This window comes from Patiria miniata, unplaced genomic scaffold (genome assembly GCF_015706575.1).
Source record: "Patiria miniata isolate m_02_andy unplaced genomic scaffold, ASM1570657v1 HiC_scaffold_25, whole genome shotgun sequence".
NCBI lineage: Eukaryota > Metazoa > Echinodermata > Asteroidea > Valvatida > Asterinidae > Patiria > Patiria miniata.
This window is the reverse complement of record NW_024037064.1, coordinates 5273209-5286529: the sequence shown is the minus strand read 5'-3', so window position 1 is coordinate 5286529 and position 13321 is coordinate 5273209. Positions and strand designations below refer to the sequence as shown.

The 13321-nt window shown below is 39.1% G+C and overlaps 1 protein-coding gene across 1 annotated transcript in view; it reads right to left on the bottom strand.

Moving 5' to 3' along the window:
- LOC119732863 (sperm-associated antigen 1-like) overlaps positions 1 to 2955 on the bottom strand; it is a 30157-nt gene extending 27202 nt beyond the window's left edge. Inside the window, exon 1 of the mRNA XM_038206465.1 lies at positions 2892 to 2955. The gene's annotated coding sequence lies outside the window, so the exon portion shown is untranslated. The remainder of the gene's footprint in view (positions 1 to 2891) is intronic.
- Positions 2956 to 13321: the final 10366 nt, after the last annotated feature.

Below are 13321 nucleotides of genomic sequence, written 5' to 3'. Positions count from 1 at the left end.
TGTGCACATTGGAATTTGGTTGATAATACTTTAGCTTGAAAACAAAAACTATCCTGACAGTCAATAAAACGTGTTCACTTTTTGGCATGTCCATTGTTTTGTATTGTTCTTCTGTTGGTCAAATACATGTACATGTACACGTATAACATATACATGTAGAACACTTGAATATTGCCTACTTTGATTTCATGAAACGTATTACTTCAACCAGATATGATGCATTTGAAACACTGCGAAAAAAAAACCGGACTGTACTTTTCATTGACCGCAACTGTCCGCTCTGGCTACAAGTACCTCCCCCCCCCCCCCCCCCCCCCTACAAATTTAGACAAGAGCTGCTGGTAGGGAAAATTTCAACTTGCTGCATTGTGCACGGGCAAAGACTAACTGGCGGCATGTTGTCACCAAGTCCAACGCCAAACATGTATGAACCTATGCACACACTAGGAAAGGGACGTTGTTACTATGTAAAAAAAATGCAATCTTTTGTTCCTGCAAGAAGCGGATTGGGTAAAAAATTATTATAAGTTTCCAAAAATGTCAGGTTTTCTTTTGGTGTCTGTTTTTTGTTGTATTTATTCTGATGTTTGAAAAGTTCATTTATCTTTTAACTTCACAGAATCCTGATGCCAACACGATCGCAACACCAGATGAGGCCACCACCGACTTTGATGACTAGCCCAACTGAAAATGATTGGTAACAACACCCCCCCCCCCCAAAAAAAATAGATAAAAGATTAGAATATATTTGAGCTTCCAAACCTGAAACAATCTTGCCAAAAAGTGTTCATGTATATGTTAAGTGTGCTAATCTACTTCTTCCTCAATAAGTACATAATAGCACATAAAAGATGGTGCTACATTATTTACTCTAATACTTGGGAGAATTAGGATATATTTGGGCTTTCAAACTTAAACCAACTTGCCAAACAGTATCCATGTACGTGTATAGTATGGTGTGCTAATCTACTTCAATATATGACTACTATACATCAAATATATTTGGGATTCCAAACCTAAAACCAACTTGCCAAACTGTGTTAAGTGTGCGGATTTACTTCTTCCTCAATAAAAAAAATCAGACATAAAAAAATGTAGTGCTCCATTTTTCTTACTAGGACAAATATATATATTTGGGCATTCAACATTGACTCATTATACTACGAAGTAAAAGGTAGTTTCGCTTTCAAACCCAAAACCAACTTGCCAAACAGTGTATATTTTTACAGGTGGTAATTAAAAAGTTAGTGAAGATGTTTGTCTGGACATAGTTGTTAAAACGATATTAGTGTTATTATTGGCCTTTATGAAAAATGTACATTGTATTATTGTATTTGTAATTTGTAGTTGTTTGAGATATACATGGAGATTAATGAACTATGAATAAGCATGCATGACCTGCGAACTTTAACACACTTAAGCAGTATCAATCTCCGATTAGTAGCCTATGACGTAGTAACCAAATTTGACATCATTTTGAAAGACGTTGAATGGCCTCCATTTCATTAAATAAATTCAAAAGTGGGAAAGAATTTAGTATCCTGACGCCATCTCAGCGGTCATCTATGGAGAGTCAAGAACATGTATTAAGTGTTTCCTAGCAGAAGTGAAAATGTTTCTCAGTTCCGTTATGTTTCTCAGACCTATCGAGATGATACATGTACCTGTATATGAAGAAAAAAGTGGAGTCAGATTGAAACATTCTGTCCATTAAGGACCATGAAGCATTATGTGTTATATGTTTCTGCATGAATTGCAAAAAGAAAGAGCATCGTAGTTAAGTTCTCTTTTGGATTCGTATAAGTGTTTGAAATACACACCTTTATAACACGGTCGATGTGACTTTACAAATTACATTGTTATATAACAAGTACTTTGTATTAGCAGTATTGGAAAACAAACTGTTGGGCCTAATATTTTGCTTGTTACATAAGCGGAATGTATCAGGGGGCTCTTCTTATCAGGGTTCAACTTTAGTTGTTATATAATAAAAACGTTAAATAAAATGAGAAATAAAATGGCTGATAAGTTAATTCAGTTTGTTGTATTTGTCTTTTTTCATTACTTTGTCACAGTGCACATAACCTTCCTGTGAAGGTTGTACGAATGTTATTTCGTAACGTTTTTTTGTAACGTCCTAAGAACGTCAAGAGAACTCTACACATTTACGTTCCCATAACGTTATTTTCAAACGTTCTGGGAACATTACCGTAACGTTATGAGAACGTTTTTGCAACGTTTTTTGGTTAGCTGGGTTGCTTGTTTAACCACACCATGGTTTAAGATGGTTTGTATTGATCATGTGTATCTGTGTATGCTCCAACTTTTGTGCAAAAAAAATTCCATCTTCTTTTTTACTACTGTATCACTATCAGGAAAGAATTCCATTGTACATACATGTATGGATTTATCTAATTTTAATAGGAACAGGGTCCTGAAGATAACGATGATTACCGAGACTACTGACTAATACTAAAAATAAAATTCAGACTTTATTTCCCTTTAAAAAAAAATCCTCCAAAGCCTCAGGTTAGAAAAGGAAAACAATTGGAGTGCAAAACTGAGATGCGAACCCACGACCTCGCGGTGCAAAATCCTAGGCCTACTCTGTATCGACTTAGCTCTACTGAGTGGAGCGTTGAATTATGGGTACCCCTCCATACAAACGCTCCACCGATTTGCCATACTTTGGTGACGGCGTCACAGTAGCATAGCCACAAACCCACGCGAGGACAAAAAGACCCCCCCAAAAACCGGTAAAGAGAATACAAATGAGAGAGACAGTTACCCTGGATTGATCTACACATTCATGACATTCCTTCAGACCCCTTACATTGTTCCCAAACAGCGAAAATTTTGAAGAAAAACAGCAAAATAGTCTGAAAACTTACAGCTCAATGTGTTGTGTTCGCCGTGAGGCTCAATCCTTGCACCGGTTTGCCGAATGAGGGCGTCTGACGTGACGTCACCGTCGTTGCTTGATCGAAGAAAAACAAGTCGAGCTTTATCAACGACTGTGTAATAATAATACGTGCTCCGATCCGCGCCGTACGACAGTATGGGCTTTAAACACGCAAGGTGGAGACGGCTGAAATGTATTTTAATAACAATGGGATTTTCATTTGTCAGTAGGCCTATTAGCATGGAGGAAGGAATTAGTAGTTCTTTGATACAAGTTTCATGTGGGTATCTGACGTCATTAATTTGTTTTTAATTTAGAACGTGTACGCTTCAGCCGTGGGTTTGTGACTATGCTACTGTGATGCCGTCACCAAAGTAAGCCAAATCGGTGGAGCGTTTGTATGGAGGGGTACCCGTAATTTAACGCTCCACTCAGTAGAGCTACTAGTCGACTGAGCTGTCGCACTGCTCGCTAAAACGTGGGAAAACAGATAATTAAATATCTGCGTGCGTATCAATAAAGTATCGTAGAGGGCGCTAAACAACGGCTGCCGTAACGATAGCCACTTCGGATTTTCAAAGTATTCAGGTAGGCCTAGTTTTAGGCCCTATTTGTTCACCAAATTGGAAATGATTCTCAGTCCCAGATAGATTCATGTCTTTTAAACACTTTTGCAATGACTGACCTTTATTGAGATGATATATGAAGAAAATGTGGCGTCAAGTTGCAACGTCTCTCCAAAAACGTTCCCTTTCTTGCTGAACTTTCATATCTGGAGTTACTGATCTCGATTAGTTTCACCTGCAACTGCAAATATACTTTTGTTTACGAATCGACCAAGTTGACAGGCGCCCTCTCTAGTTGGACGTGGAAATCTTACGTTCTGAGGGCGCCCTTCTCAATTAACGGTAGGTTACGGGTGCAACCATAGACATAACGACCACGACACTAGTGCTAAATGCCCATATTTCTAAATTCTTTTTAAAATACTCAGAACTATCACATGTATTTAAGCTGCACAGAGAAATGACGATCAATATGTCATCTTTTATTTCCTTTTCAATTTTTGGTGGGTTGACCATTGACTTTTCGAGAAATTCTCACTCAAAGAAGACGACCCCTATTTTTCCCAAAGAAAAGTAGCCATATTGAAAAACGATCCCTCAACAACATAAAATAAAAATCGCCCCACTTTCGAGCTCAATTGCATCCAAAATGCTCGGAATTGGAAGTCGTAAGTCTGGGCCAGAGGTTCATTGCCATATATTTTTTTTCTTCAATTCCCTGAGTTGTATGGCTCTCACAACTCTCTAATATGTAGAATGTTTTGAGGGTATAACTTTTATTCTTGAGCTCGGCGGATGTGTTTAGGCCAATTCACAGGTGTGCACCCTTACACGTCAATTTCCTTCATTATATCAGGCAAAAAAAAAAATAGTCAATCTCTGGTCAGACCGTAAGTTCCGGAATTGATGCGGCGAGGCGGTTTTTTTTGGGAAGGGGGGGGGGGGGTGGTGGCCTTTTTCAGGCTTGAATTAAATGTGCATATGCAATCAAGGTGGGTACTATTTTGCTTTTTTTGTGTCTTCATTATACATTGGTGTCCTCCATAATTTGCATTGCATGGTGCCCTTTATCATTTGACTTGGTGCAATTTCCCCATTCCTTGGTGCTCCTTGGTACAAACATTTGAGGAGGTGCGACAATAGAGGGCGCTGTTGTAGCTTCCGTGTTAATTTGAAGAAACAAAATGTTGACGCGCATAAAAAATAGACGCGCGCGCTGACCAGAGACCGATTATTTTTTTGTTTGGCCTTACATTCATTATTTGGCGGTTCCTGTCAATTTCCAATAACTGTGTTTACATGCCGAACGGCCAGACGGACGTCGGATCAGCGCAGTGAGCAGTGTTTGTGAAGTGCACCCTCTCTGTAAGAAATTGTTGCATGACGATAAAATACGGAATGTCCTTCGTACAGCAATTTCCTTAAATCTGTAAATCTGGAAATCTGTAATGACATTTAGACTGTTTCTTTTGATTCGTCTTTCATGTTCATGATGGTCTAGGTTTCCTCCATGTCTTTTGGTTGTTGTTGATTTATGATTAATGAATAAAAGACATAAATTAATTTAAAAAAAATTACATTCACTTTTCGACGGTTCCTGTCAAGTTTCTAGATACCATGACAATATATATTACAAGAAATTTCATTGCAATACAATGTGTTTATCTTGAGTTCCCAATTTCACAATAACTGTGTTGACATGACGAACGGTCAGACGTCGGAGCGCGGGGAGCAGTGTTTGTGTAGCGCGCCCTCTTTTGTAAGAAATTGTTGCATGACGGAGTGTCATTCATACTGCAATTTCCTTCAATTACATTACATTCATTCTTCGGCGGTTCCTGTCAAATTTCTAGATTGTCGTGTCAAATACCATGAAAAAATAGTACGAGAAATTTCATTGCAATACAATGTGTTTATCTTGAGTTCCCAATTTCACAGTAACTGTGTTGACATGACGAACGGCCAGACGTCGGAGCGCGGTGAGTTCGCTCGTACCCCCCGCCCTGCAAACAGGACGCTCAGTGGTCAGGGCTGACATCATCTGAGCTGTGACCTGTGACGTAGAACGCGTCACACAGACTAGCTTCCGGTACCCATCATGCGTAGCGGGCTAGCTGCATGCGAAGGTCAATCTGTACTTCCTTCACAAGATTCTGCGAAGCTCATCAGCCCTGACCAGCGTCCTGTTTTCAGTGCGGGGGGACGAGCGAGCGCGGTGAGCAGTGTTTTTGTAGCGCGCCCTCTTTTGTGAGAAATTGTTGCATGACGATAAAATATGGAGTGTTCTTATTCATACTGCAATTTCCTTAAATCATATTACATTCATTCTTCGGCGGTTCCTGTCAATTTTCTAGAGTTTGGTGTCAAATACCATGGCAAAATATTACAGGAAATTTTCTTGCAATACAATGTGTTTATCTTGAGTTCCCGTTTTCAGAATAACTGTGTAGTACATTTCGAATGGCCAGACGTCGGAGCGTGGTGAGTAGTGTTTGTGTATCCGCTCCGTTCATAGCCTTGGTCAATGCTCTCGTCGTTATTCGTCCCGTACGCGGTCAATCGTCGGCATATATCCTCACGCGCTATGCACATGCATGTAAAAATACAGCGCGAACAGCGACCTCACGCGGCCACTATTTTTATGCAAATCAGTTGGAGACGATGTCGAACCTTGGTTCAATCGTCGGCCAAAGCAACCTCGTCCCCAGTGCTTACTTTATTTCCAACCGCGTTTCCAATAGTAAACCCTGGATAGGAAACTTTCTTCCTGTATCCTGATTGGATACCGCAATTGGCTAGTAATGGATTTTTATCGTGTACTTGGTGCTATATATTCACAACGTGCAGTACGTGTTTTCGCGATCATTCGTCCACGCCTTCTCGAAAATACTAATTTCCTTTCCAATTTGCTCATATCAATATGAAATATGATACTGCATGTTGTCTCGATAAGATCGTAACAGTTTGATTTCAAAAATCGTGTTTTCGTAACTCACGCCGTGCTCGCGCTGCTACGAATTGACTCTGTTTTTACCCCAGACACCGCATACAAAAACAAACGCTAATGTGTAACGCATATCCAGGCACCAGACTGTTCCTCATTTGCATACGTGTGCAAAAATCTTGCACATGCAAATGATCCAATACCAGGGTGAGAGAGCAGGTAGTGGTGGGTGCGTACTGCTCGACACCCTGGGGACGAGGTTGCGGCCAAAGCTAATGTTTTTCTTTACTTTGCGCTAGATTTCCAGCGCACGACCTCGTATGCGAATACAGATAATGTAGGCGGGGCTAATATGTGGAGTGTCCAATCACACCTAAGTAAATCCGGACGTCATCACATTATTTGCAGCTATTCCGGCTTTTGCGGACGTGACAGGAACCACAGTTCTTGTGCACTGGTGCCGTGTGCAGAGACACACAATGTGTACGTGTATGGATTATGTACGGTGCCACGTTTCACTATGCAAGTTTCCACGCAACGATCGACCAATAAGAAAACGATATTTAAGGTCAGTTAAGGCTATTAACATAATGAGCACCACCCCCAAGACCTCACATTGACGATTGAACCAAGGCTTGACATCGTCTCCAACTGATGTGCATAAAAATAGTGGCCGCGTGAGGTCGCTGTTCGCGCTGTATTTTTACATGCATGTGCATAGCGCGTGAGGATATATGCCGACGATTGACCGCGTACGGGACGAATAACGACGAGAGCATTGACCAAGGCTACTCCGTTCACAAGTACCCCCTCACCGGCAAAGGAAGTACAGTTGGAGGTGACCGACCGACGCCATCTTGCCTGACTGCAATTCATTTGCTGCAAAGCGCGGCCACTGCATGTACATAGAACAAATCCCCTGGTGTACGCGCGTCACACACAAGGAACGGTGTGCGTCAACCAGCGAAATGTCCCGCCCTTGGGACGTCGTTGCTAGGTAAAAGGGCGCCCTCTTTTGTTAGTTCACGGAGCTCATAGCGCGCCCGCTTTTTGAAAAACAAATATCCCATGACAATAAAATTCGGAGTGTCCTTAGGCCAAAAAAAAAAAATCTCCGGTTTCTGGTATGGAGCTTGCCCAAAAAGTGGTGCGGCGACGCGGCTTTTTTTTTTTACCTGTTTTTTGGGGGCTTCAAATGTCGGCTGATGACTGCAAATGGTGCCCGACTAAACTTAGTGCAAATATATGGGAGTCCAGAGAGGCCATATAAAGCTTATTCTCGATCATAACCCCATTTAAAAACACGTTAAAATTGTGCAGTAGCAGGATTCCAGTCAAACCAGTGAGTTTGGCGGTTTTGAGACATCATCTTTTATTGAAAATAAAAACTTTTTCATTTTGCCGACGCGCATGGCTACGGCGACGCGCGCGCATACCAGAAACCGGAGACTTTTTTTTTGGCCTTACAGTGTATTAAAATTCCCATGGACACTAGTGCTAAATGCCCATACTTCTAAATTCTTTAAAAAAAAACCTCAGAACTCTCACATGTATTTAAGCTGCACAGAAAAATGGCGATCAATATGTCATCTTTTATTTTATTTTCAATTTTTGGTGGGTTGACTATTGACTTTTCGAGAAATTCTCACCCAAAGAACTGCAGACGACCCCTATGTTTCCCTGCAATCGATCGTGCAGGTAAATTTTAATTCGGAAAGGACACGCCGACATCTCAACATCTCAATCTTTTTTTAAAGATATTTGATGTTTTCTTTAGAATATCAAAGCCAAACGTTTTGTGCCTTCGGCTAGCTATAACACGGAAAACGAAAATGGGAAAATCAGATTTATCTTCACAACCTTTCCCCGGCCCAGGGCGAACGTTATTTCCGATTTGGTTTCCAATAGTATGTAGTGGTGAGAGCGTACTGCTTGATACGATCAGAACGAGGACAGACTTGACCCATTATTAATATTGATGTAAAGATAGAGCCTGCGCAACCTGTTGTTTGAGTCTTTGAAACATCCCTCGCACAGTTCGAAAACCCGCTTAATAACAGTACTGACCAGTGTTTGTGTAGGGCGCCCTCTTCAGGAAGAAATAGAGAGTAGCAAAAAGAACGGAGCGTCCTGGCACACTGTTGGCCGTTGGTTATTGTCGTTGTGTATACTTTTTTTCTTCCAACGTTCGAGTCGATTTTCTAACATCTTGTGTCAAATATCGTGACCAATTATTGGACGCAATTTCAATCAAATGCAATATGTTGTTCTTGAAATATCATCTCCACAAAGAGTGTCAAAAGAAACTAATCTTCGGAATGAATTTTTCGTGATTAAAACGCTTAGTCCTATTTTCTTTAAATCATATATCCAATTTATTCTTCCACGGTTCACGTCAATTTTCAAACTGGTTGTGTCAAATTTTATGGTCAATAATCGGACGCAATTTTAATCCGTTTAATTGCCTATTGCGCGAAAATTAGTGGAGGTTGAATTATTTACATTAGAACACGGTCGGCAAAGCGACAGTCCGGTAAAGAGTTAAGGCCCCTACTGAGCGTTTCATTTCGCAAGTATCGTACGTGTCAGTTCATTTCACCTCCAATGTTGCCGTATATTAGGGAGAAAAACGAACACGGCGACAGCTGAAAAGGTTCTTCTTCGTTACCTAGAATTATTTAACATCGTCATTGTTCTCATGGGCATCAATTTTGCAAATATTTTATCGCAGAAAAAGAAAGGAATTTTAAAACAAAAATACAGCCATCTTGAAATGCAAGTAGAGCGGGTGAAAGTCAGACGACAGGTTTAAGGCGTAATGCGGTTCAAAAACCCTATCACTTTTTTATTTCTCCGCACATCACAAAATCACCAATTTTTCTATTATGTTTTTTTTTCTGTGTATCGTCAGGACTTGTTTTTGTTTATTACAACGATAAAGTGCTGCATGCTGCTGAAACGGAAACTATCATAAGGCAAAACAACAGTCTCCGGTTTCTGGTATGCGCGCGAGTCGCCGTAGCCATGCGCGTCGGCAAAATAAAAAGGTTTTTTTTTTCAATGATAGATGCTGTCTCAAAACCACCAAACTCACTGGTTTGACTTGAATCCTGCTGCTGCATAATTTTAACGTGTTTTTAGATTGGGTTATGGTCGAGAATAAGCCTATCTGGACTTCCATATATTTGCACTAAGTTTAGTCGGGCACCATTTGCAGTCATCAGCCGACATTTGAAGCAAACAAATCAGGTTAAAAAACAAAGCCGCGTCGCCGCACCACTTTTTGGGCAAGCTCCATACCAGAAACCTGAGACTTTTTTTTGGCCTTAAACCATTTTTAATCAGAAAATGGGGTCCTATTTTTCTTCATCCGCAGACTATACACGCACTGGTCTCGATGATTGCTGAAAAAGTGTAAGAGCGGTTCTGATTGGTCGAAAGTCAACAGGAATGTCTGGGATTGGCTGGGATTGGCCAAGATACAAACTTTGCATATGGCACGTCACACGCCCATATATGGAAATAATATGACAATAGCCATTTGCATATTTCCTCGGACAAACCCGAGTCACACGGCGGCAGTTTCATGACTGTTTTCTAGATTATAGAAATGTGATTTAGCGATCATGCAATCGCGCTGATAAATTTTAATTCCGGAAAGGAACCCTTCAAACCGACATCTCAACAGCCAACAGTAGCGTAACTGGGTCCTATTGGCAGGGAGAGGGGAGGTTTCTACGGGTCTCATTGGGGGCATACAAACGGTTTGGTCACTGTTTCAGGTAAAAAAAAAATACTTTTTTTTGACACCTCCAAATTCGTGGCTTTTTTTCTTCTTTTACAGGGTTCTTAAATAATCAGTCATGTAAGTACAAATGTAATATGTTTTCCAGAATTGTATGACTCGTGACTCGGACTCGAGTCCGACTCGAGTCACATTTTTAATAACTCGGACTCACACTCGAGTCACTTTGACTTACGACTCGGACTCGGACTCGGACCCGGGGCTACGGACTCGGGCTTGGACTCGAACTGACTTGTGACTCGACGGAAATTCCCGCACTGCACACGCCCACATACGTTACTTACGTAAGTCGATTGTTTTCTTTACTGTGCAATACATGTACAGGGCACTCGATGCCCTGTTTTTGCAAATAAACTCCTCATTTCCAGAGAAAAGCTGTGGGGAAAAATGGAAATTTACAGCACCTGAAATGTACATATTTCCAATACAATTCAAAACATGATTTAGCAACTTTTGATTTGAAATTGAGATCATAGAATGCTGATTTCTCGGAATATACAGCTGAAGCTGAGCTGAAACTTAATCAGGTTAGTTGTTCAGTATCCTTCATTAGATTTTGAACACTTTTGTTGCTTCAAACGAACAAAATGCACAAATTACAAATGATGGACTATGTCTTTAACAAAACAGTCATCTTTCAACAAACGTATTATTTTCGCATAAACAGTAAATCCACATAAGGCACAAAGTTAAAAAAAACAAATCTTGAACAAAAGGTTAAGATGTAAGAAAACGCCTAGTCACAATTAAGTTTGTTTCAATAAAGACACATTTAAAAGGCCTTAGTATTTTGATTTGCCTTACGCCTTTAAAATACTTCGACCAATCCAAAAACAGGTTTTTTTAGGTGGTAATATAAGCAATTTTAGCAGAATTAAATGAACAATTTATCTCCACAAGCAAGGATCCTGTATATGATTAATAACAACTGCTGTCGTATATGTACACCAATTATTATTTTTCAACTACCTGTAAAATAAAGTATACTCACTTTTAGACAAGCCAGCCATTAATATGAGGAATATGAGTTTATGAAATAAAATGATATCTTTGACGTAATAAAAAGGACTCGCTCATCTGTGAACATTCAAGGAAACATAATTCCTATCAGCATCTTATTTTAAAGCAGCCGAAACTATATACAAGACATATTTTTCTTGTAGCCGAGGTTTTTTCCCCGAATAAACGCACCGATCCCTCTGAAATTAGTAGGAACTCTCTTTTGCCTGATGTTGAAACGCTACACAGTTCGAGCGTGTTTTCACATTATGCACTGTAAATTGTTATTCATTTTAAGATACAAACCGAATTTTACCCTAAATTGTGATTTCAAAATGAGATACTTTATACTTCATAAAGAAAAAATCGAGTTAAATTGTAAATGAATATATATACGTAATGACTATACTCAAGTTCCAACGTAGCATCATGCATATAGCTAAATACAGCGATTGCATAGCATGTTGCTTCTCATCAAATTCAGTTAACTTCTGATCAAGCTTTGTTATAAGACACACTTTTTATAGCAATCTCAATATAAACGTTGTCCAACAAATCATGTATTATATATTTAAATATTTAAGCATATACATGTATTACAAAAACAGGACTACTGTGCATTGTGTAATATATTTGTCGTGTCTACAATGTAAATGTTTCTTGAACAATATCAGATGCAGTCATTAACCTTTTTCAATTAAATCTGACAGTTGCATGAAACAGTTGCACGAACATTGCTGAGTAATAAAATGTTTTTGATCATGCATTTATGTATTTATAAAAGAAATCGATGTCTTACTCAATGCACGGCTTCCTTCATAATCAAGGTTTAGTTTAAAAAAAATCTGAGTAAACGCCTGCAATATTTCAATGGTAAAAAAAAATGTTAAGAAAATAGTTTGCTTCTAATCTAATATGTAGTTTTTTAAAGCTCGGAACCATATAATTAGTCTCAGCTATTCAGTATAAACACTAAATTCCCGGTGCCATGCCCACCTTGGATTTTGACATTGGAAAAATACAAGAAATCAGATCTCACCTGTATTTTAGACTGAGAGATTGTCTCACTTTAACATTTTTAAGCTGGTACAACAGAAATAGCACTGTGGCATAGTGTAATATATTTTGTCTGCTCAGTGTAAACGTTTCTTGAAGACATCAGAAGCACTCAACAATCTTTTCAATCAAATCTAGCAGCTGCGTGAAACTAGTTCACGAACGTTGCCGAGTACCATGCTTTCTATCACCAGATGAACGACAACCAATTCAAGCTTTGCAAAAAATCGGGGAAAAATCACCAAATCATCTTATTAGTCCTTGTTACAAGAACATAGTTATTGTTACTCGAAAGGAAGTTGTTCAATGTTCTATAACATAATGCAGTTCACTTATTCAGTGTACAAACTACAATTTCTCGGTGCTAGGCCTACCTTGGAGTTTGACATTGGAAAAAAATGTAAGAAATCCACGTCTTAAAATTATGCTCTTAGACTAAGAAGGCACTGTCAATTTTACTAGTTTAATATACAACAAATAGCATCAACCTTCATTTATGGCTTGTTTAATTAACTATTATCTTTTATATAAATTGTTTCTGTTCAGGATCTTTCTGAGGATGTTGCTCATATCTATTGTAAATGAAAGGGGCCTTTTTGGAGTACAAATTGATTGCATACTGACCCACTAATAAGAAACGCATGAAGACATATGTCTTATCTGCCATTTTCTCTCATGTTTAAAGAATTTTAAAGCACAACGAATATTTAACTCTTTTCTTATTCATTATCAGTGTCATGATATGAATTCATTCTTTACAACTACCATCCGATTAAAATGGAGGCTGTTTGGAGAAACAATTCTGACCTACATCTGTAATCCTGCTATGTCAACTGGACAATATTTCAAGTAAAATGTACCTGTTCGACAGATTTTACAATCTATTATCCTCAAATAAACTTACAAAATTCCATTATGCAAATACTTACTTTCCTTGCGTGACATGGTATTGTATGTCTTGACATTATATTCCATACTCTTTGCATAATGCTGAACATTTCTCAGGCAAAAATAATTGGTCGTATAAATAAAAACTAGCATTTGCTTTT